Source organism: Oreochromis aureus, linkage group 3 (genome assembly GCF_013358895.1).
Source record: "Oreochromis aureus strain Israel breed Guangdong linkage group 3, ZZ_aureus, whole genome shotgun sequence".
NCBI classification, from domain to species: domain Eukaryota; kingdom Metazoa; phylum Chordata; class Actinopteri; order Cichliformes; family Cichlidae; genus Oreochromis; species Oreochromis aureus.
This window is the reverse complement of record NC_052944.1, coordinates 26,008,147-26,015,925: the sequence shown is the minus strand read 5'-3', so window position 1 is coordinate 26,015,925 and position 7,779 is coordinate 26,008,147. Positions and strand designations below refer to the sequence as shown.

The 7,779-nt window shown below is 40.6% G+C and overlaps 1 long non-coding RNA gene across 1 annotated transcript; it reads left to right on the top strand.

Annotated features, from left to right (window-relative positions):
- Positions 1–626: 626 nt before the first annotated feature.
- Positions 627–1,153, top strand: LOC120439074. The gene is made up of 3 exons (XR_005612361.1): positions 627–745; positions 825–1,032; positions 1,134–1,153. It is a non-coding gene; the product is annotated as an uncharacterized LOC120439074 (long non-coding RNA).
- Positions 1,154–7,779: the final 6,626 nt, after the last annotated feature.

Genomic DNA, 7,779 nt, shown 5'->3' with positions numbered 1-7,779 from the left:
AAAGCGCGGCTTCCTCTGTTGGCTTAACAACAAACTGGCTAAAAAATGGGAAATCTCACACGACTGAAAAAACTAATTAACGAGGAGATTTCGAAAAGAGGCCCACTGAAGCTTATAAAATATCTTCAGAGGAAAAAGCTACTTAAAAGAAAAATAAAATGCAAAGTCTGCCAGCAGAAAATGGAACTGAAGAAAAGGGTGAACAACCGAGACCAATATGCTTGGTAAGATATCTATATTAATTTTCATATTATGTTTTTAGACTCAACCTCATACGAAGTGACACACTTACTGTAAAATTTATTAGTATTATTTGTTTTCACACCAAAATTCTCCTTAAAACAGAGCTAACAGTGGTTTCATTTAAAGCGCGTGGTCTGGCAAATTAACGCAAGTGAAGTCAGTTAGATTATCACCTTAAAGACTTGTCATTAACATTACAACTACACAGAGTCCCTTTTATCACATTTTTCTTATTTGATAAAAAGACACAATGGTAAATTGAAGGCTACAATTAAACAAAACAAAGAATGACAAAATTTGTCTGCAAGTGCACATTAAGTTTAGTTTAAATAAATACTTATTGCATGTAATTAAACATACATTTTTCATGTTACTATTTTGAAAATAGGATCTGTCGTGGAGCAGCACATGGTGGACACGTCAAACAAACCTCCGTCAGACACAAGTCACTTTTCAGCCGTTCTAAAGTCTCACTTCAACGCTGGATGCAATTTATCTACAGGTGAGCTTAAACACTACAGAAAAAAATAACGAAATAGGTTTAAATTACTCTTTGTAAGGATGGTTTTTTTTCTCTCAAGATTTTCTCAGGGTCTGCGATTACGTCAAATCGACATGATAGATGACACCATTGCAGGCAGCACAGCAACACTTAGTAAAATGTCCAAAAAAATAAGGAGGGTATGTGTGGCTGCAGTTCAAAGATTGAGACGTCGTACAGGTCAGCAGATTGGTGGCCGAAGGGAGTTTGTTGTGATTGATGAGAGTCACTTTCGTCACAAACGAAAGGTAAGTTTTGTGACTGTAATTTAATATTACATCTATGTATTTATCAACCTTTCATAGTATCATTTAGTCTTTTTTTTTTTTCATTTTTGTTACTGCATCAGTATGGGAGAGGAAGAATGGCTGGGGATGGAAAAGAAGAAAGTGGGTCTTTGGAATGCTGGGCATAAAACATCGAGGGAAAACAAGGCCTATCTTGCGACTTGTGGAGAAAAGATCTCGAAGACATCTTGTTCCTGCGATTACCCTTCATGTCCGGATTGGTTCCTCAGTGATAAGTGATGAATGGCGGGCCTATTGTGTACTCCCAAATTTAGGGTATGAACACCATACTGTTAACCACAGCAGGTGGTATGTTGACCCTCGTACAGGTGCCCATACCCAACATCTGAGAGAGCCTGGAGGTCTTACAAGGAGCAAATCTGGAGACTCAGGGTAACAGAAATGATAGACTACTGTCAGAACACCTTACAGTTATTGAGTGGAATGAGTGGCTCGCAAAAAGCACAAAAATGGTACATTGGGAGACTGATATATGACATTTCCAAAAAATACAGATAATTCTAAAAGTTAATGTTGCTACTGCTTTTTTTTTTTCTTTTGAAAATGTTATTTGAAAACTTTATGTAAAGAGCTACAGGTCATATAGTTTGCATCCAGCTGTGTTCTGTATTACCTCAAATATTAGCTGATAGTTTATGATACTTTTTATATTTGTGTGTCCAATCTGTAAGCATTGTTCTCATGTTTTTGTGATTGGCATCTTAAAAATACAGTGCATTGTGGATCTACCCTGTGTGTTGTCATTTATTTTTGTTACAATGTACTTTAAAACTTTCACATCTATAAATAGGTTGTAAGGTATATATGGTCCCCACTTTAGATGGGCTCACTCAAGATACTTTACTAACAAGTAGCAAATGGTTTGTAACTTCCTAAATAAGTTTATTAAGGTATTTATGAGTATTTATAGATAATCTATCGAAAAGAAGTTGGCCAATAGTGAGTTACAGCTTTGGCAGCCTTTAAGTGACAGTTATAAATGTATTGTAAGACATCTGTTAAGCTATAGCAGCTGACTGATATAACCCTGATATTTAGTGTTTATAAAACATCTAGTATGAAACTACTATGTGTAGTACATGTAGAGTTTATAGTATTATGTAGGGTATGTTAACCATCTACTTACCTTTTACCAATGATTTTGTATACCACTGAACATCCTGAAATGAGTGGTTTGTAACTGATGCAGAGTAGTGTTTATAAATGATTAATCAATGAGTTTTAGAACATGAAAACATAATTAATAAAAAGTGTTGTACATTAGCTTATTCATCATGAATAAAGTGTTTAAATCAGTGCTTGTAAACTAACAGGGGCTCAGAGTAGAGCCGCTGCTCCTCCACATCGAAAGGAGCCAGTTGAGGTGGTTCGGGCATCTGACAAGGATGCCCCCTGGGCGCCTCCTGGGTGAGGTGTTCGGGCATGTCCCACGGGAGGAGGCCCAGGGCAGACCCAGGACGCGCTGGAGATTATATCTCGGCTGGCCTGGGAACGCCTTGGTGTTCCCCCGGATGAGCTGGAGGAGGTGGCTGGGGAGAGGGAGGTCTGGGCTTCTCTGCTTAGGCTGCTGCCCCCGCGACCCGACTTCGGATAAAGCGGATGAGGATGGATGGACTTTGTAGATGCTGTAGAGAGAATTAAGTAACCATTAACTAATGCTTAACAGATGATTAACTAATGCTTAATAGTGTGCACTTATTATAAAGTGTTACCAATATGCTTTATGGTGGCTATGATAATCATTTACATAATTCCATCACGTTTTGATCCTGCTCACCTTTAACTGACATCCAGCTCTGTGCTGACTCTCCTCCTGAGTACTGACACTTGTAGAAACCTTCATCAGACTTTGACACTGCAGAGATCTTCAGCTCCCCTCGGGATCATTTTGAATAAGTTTGTCATTGTGATAGAAAACACATTGGAAAGTATTTTTTGTGTTCTCAAACTGCAGCTCAGACTAACAGAAGCTCCCTCAGTCACAGGATGAACAGGACTCACCAGGATAGGAACATTACCATCATCTGTGATACAATCAAAATGTTCCTGTTAGCTGGTAACCTTCATTAAAAAAAAAGCAGATGTGATTTTGGTGACCTTCTGCTTTTTGAAGGTTTCTGAAGGTTAGGGTTGTGTTGAGTTGAAGAACTACTGTACATTTCCTAAAGGGAACTTTTTCTTACCAAATACACATATGAACTATAAAATATATAGTGCCTTAGACATGAAACGTTAATCTCATAAGACACGGGCTGTTTCCAAATCAAATCTGTCTACTCACCAGCTGCTTCTGTTTATGCAGTAGCACAGATCAAACACAGCCACACAGGAAAAGACGAACATGATGTCTTATTTTAGATGTACTCTGATTTGCTGGGTTTCTGTTGAGTTTACAATTTTCTTTTTATTAATTTTTTTTTTTTTTTTAGTATATATGTTAAAAGGAATATTTGGTACTCTGAAAACTCTATGCCATGGAGAACCCAACTCTAGCAGATTTATGAAAAAGTATTTTCCTTTTTTCATGACATTTACTGTTTCTTCACCGATAAAGGTCGAGCTAAAATAAGACTTAAAATTGCCTAAATGTCCCACTTTTTGTCTTTTCCTGACAGATTTACTTTTATACAGCAGTGTAGTGGGGAAACACTGTGAGGTAATAAATAACATAAACGGGGAAAAAACGACCAAAAGAACATGATGAATGTATAATAACATACTCTGTACAGTGATGTTGACTGCACTGCTGAACTCTCCTGATCCAGACTCACACCAGTACACTGCAGTATCTGACTTTGATGTGTTGATGTTACATGTGGATCCAGTCATTCTCCTACAGTCAGAGTACAGTCGGCCGTCCTCAGAGAACTTCCTCACTCTCCACTCAGTGAAGTTTCCCTCACAGGTCAGTGAGACAGAGTCAGAGGTGAAGTGTTGCACTCTGTCAGGACTCACTGTGAGAGACGCTGCTGAATGAACATCTGGAAACAACATGCAGTGAAGAGACAAAGATCACAGATGTTAGGATTTTTTTTTTAATGGCAACAATTACCTCTCCTTATCTGTCAGTGTTTTCCTCATATTTGTCAGAGCCGTTAACTAGTTAACAAAGTTTCTTTATTTTTTTGATAGTGACAGTGTAGAGAGACAGGAAAGTGAAAGTAGGAGAGTGAAAGGGAAAGACAAGCAGCAAAGGGCCACAGGTCGGACTGGTGCCTAGCCATACGGCATAGGTTCGCCTACTTATTCCACGGAGCTAAACATTAAACAAGTTTTAAATAAAGACATTAATCACAATCAGAAATGAAAAGATTCAATTTTCCTTTGGGTGACCTTTGGAGGTAAAAAACAGCTGCACTGGTTATAAGAGAATCAAACTGACCTGCAGACCAGACAAACTTTGGTTGACTGTGATCAGTGTGATACTCTGGGTCTCCTCTTCCAGCTCTGCACACATATCCTGCTGTGTGTGTCTGTCCATGAATGATGTAGGAGTCCTGTGCAGTCCCACTGCCATCAGGTAGCAGCTCATAACTGGAGGATTTCTCTGATAGATCAGGAACAGCTTTATACCAGTAGAAGCTCCATCCTGCAGACGGATGTTCAACCTCACAGTTCAGAGTTACTGAGGCTCCAGGACTCAGCCATGATGGAGACACAGTGAGGACAGGACGGGGTTTATCTGTTCAACAAAGATTTTCTCTCAATGTTTCGTCTCTTAACTCTGAATTCAATGTCACTAAAATGTTGACTCACAAATATTTATGATGAACTTTAAGAGTGAGACTATCTAAACATGTCAAATATCTCAACATGTACTAATAAAAACACATTTTTACAAACTGTTTCTATTTCCAGGTTAAATTAACTATGACTCGGTTCCATATTTGTGGAAAAATTTGCCGTTGCACATCAGACAGGCTCCTTCACTCGCTGTTCTTGGATCTCGTTTAAAAACACACCTACAGTGTAACATGCTTTGTAGGCCATTGAACTCATCATCACCTGTGGATATCTGAGGCCTGGTTGGGTTGTTGTTTCTTTATACCAGCTGAAAGTTGATGACACAAAGTGGTGACAAACTGTCTACAATGAGGCTACTATCAGCTGCAGCTCTTTGTCTGACTAACAATGGAACATGCTTTGTAGACCATTGAATTCATCCTGTGCTGACCATTATGACATTTGTCAAATGGAGATCACACAACAAACATGACTTACTTGATACTGACAATGTGAAGGCTTCACTCCACTCTGTTGAAGAATATGAGTCATCTCTGCGTCGACTCTTACACATGTAGTCTCCACTGCTGGACTCAGAAACTATGAATGTCACATCATTATTGTGTGTCCACTGTGTGGGTGTCCTGGGTCCTCTCCATTCATACTCCCACTCAGTGGTTTCACCTCCTTCCTGCACCTCACATGTCAGAGTGATCGTCTCACCTCTGAATATCTGAGGCCAGTTGGGTCGTTGTTTTACAACAACTTTATTGGAAACTGTTTACACATATTAACAGTTGAGATACAAATAGAAATATGAAATCAACACAGAAAACTTCAAATTGTATGTTTGATAATCATGAGTGAATGTATATTTCAAACTAAATTACTGAACTCACAGGTTATCTCAATGGTCTCATAACTTTCATAAGTGTAGTAAACTGGGTTTCCTCTTGTTCCTCTGCAGCAGTAGATTCCTCCTTGAGATACTCTGATATCTCTGTTTTGTTGATCTCTGATTTGAACTTCAGAGGTTCTTTGGGTTCGTCTGAACCACTCATATTTCCATCCATCAGAGCTCTGCACAGAGCAGGTCAGTGTCACACTGCCCCCTACTGGTATGATTGTTGTTCCTGCTGTCAGTGTGGCCCTGGGTATATCTGCCATTAATTTACAGTTCAAAGTACATTAGACTGTCAATTGTCTTAGGAATTGTTTATTTTTTCTTACAGTACTGACGACACTTTAAACATTCACTAAGTCGTTTAGTAGAAATGAGTAATTGCAAATCGGATATATTAGACTATGTTACAAATCAAATTCCCCTTTGATTTATTACCAGCCCCCAAAAATTGGGGTACCCCAAAGATCGGGTCCCCCGACACAAACAGAGTAACATAGTGTACGCTGTTAAGTGCCAGGAGGATTGCCAGGATGTATACATCGGGGAACCAAACAACCTTTGGCAAAGCGGATGGCACAACACAGAAGAGCTACCTCGTCAGGCCAGGACTCTGCAGTCTATTTACACCTACAGGCCAGTGGACACTCTTTCAATGATGAGGATGTACACATCCTGGACAGGGAGGAACGCTGGTTTGAGAGTGGAGTCAAGGAGGCCATTTACGTGAAAAGGGAAAGACCATCTCTAAATCGAGGAGGGGGCCTAAGGGTACATCTTTCACCATCTTACAATGCTGTGATTGCAGCCATCCCCCAACTCTCTGTGAATGGTACTCATGGACATTGATCAGTGGGCCTTGATCAGTGGTTTTTGATCAATGGTCAGAATTTGCATAATTATGATGAAGGTGACCTCCGAGCCCATTGTTCCTTCAGTGGGCTGGTTTCAGTCATTATGCAAATGAACTGTTTATAAGATTGGGGAAACCTGCAGTCAGCTGAGACTGAAAAAGTCACTTGGATGAGTGACGAAGTGTTTCTCCCACTGAAAAAGCTACGTCCAGATGAACAGAATCAACTTTTGGAGGATTGCCAGCCTATTTTACATTATTTTCCATCTCACCCCTGCGGGCGGTCTATCCTTCAAGATCGGGTCCTCAATCAGAGGCCTGGGAACTTGAGGGTTTTGCCCAATATTTTTGCTGTTCCTAGGACTGCACTCTTCTCGACAGAGATCTCAGATGCTGTTCCCGGGATCTGCTGGAGCCACTTGCCTAGCTCGGGGGTCACTGCACCTAGTGCTCCAATTACCACTGGGGCCACTGTTACTTTCACCTTCCACATCTTGTTGAGCTCTTTTCTGAGCCCTTGGTACTTCTCGAGCTTCTCATGTTCCTCCTTTCTGGTGTTGCTGTCATTCGGTATTGCTACGTCTATCACTACGACCATCTTCCTTTGCTTGTCTACAACACTAGGTCCGGTTGGTTAGCCATCACCATTTTGTGCGTCAGTATCTTGAAGTCCCATGGGATCTTAACTCTGTAATTCTAGATCACCCTATGGGGGTTCTCCCATTTTGAGCTTGGAACTTCCAGGCCATACTTGGCAAAGATGTTTCTATATACTATGCCGGCCACTTGGTTATGGCATTCCCCTTGTGGGACAATAAAGAACTTAAATTGAATAAGAATTCCATGTATGCCCTGCCTGCTAGCATCCTGCACCCTACTGTTATGTGCTGGATTGGGCATCATTACACAGCCTGCACCAGGGGTCTTGTCTGGTGTGATAGACCCCAGCAACTATGAATCTTGTGCTCAGCGCTTGTTCCTCTGCTGCCATGATTAGTGGCTCTGTGCTGTCTTTCGGTCCAGCTTTGTCCAGCCACTGAGAGGATTTCTGGATGTCAGCCACGTCATGTAATTGATGGTGGGGCATAAAGTGCAGATACTATACTATATTTTTACCCTATTTATTTCTGTCATTATTGTACTCAGGTGATGGAGCAGCAGGTCAGCAATGCCGTCTCTATACCAGCTGAAAGTTGATGACACAAAGTGG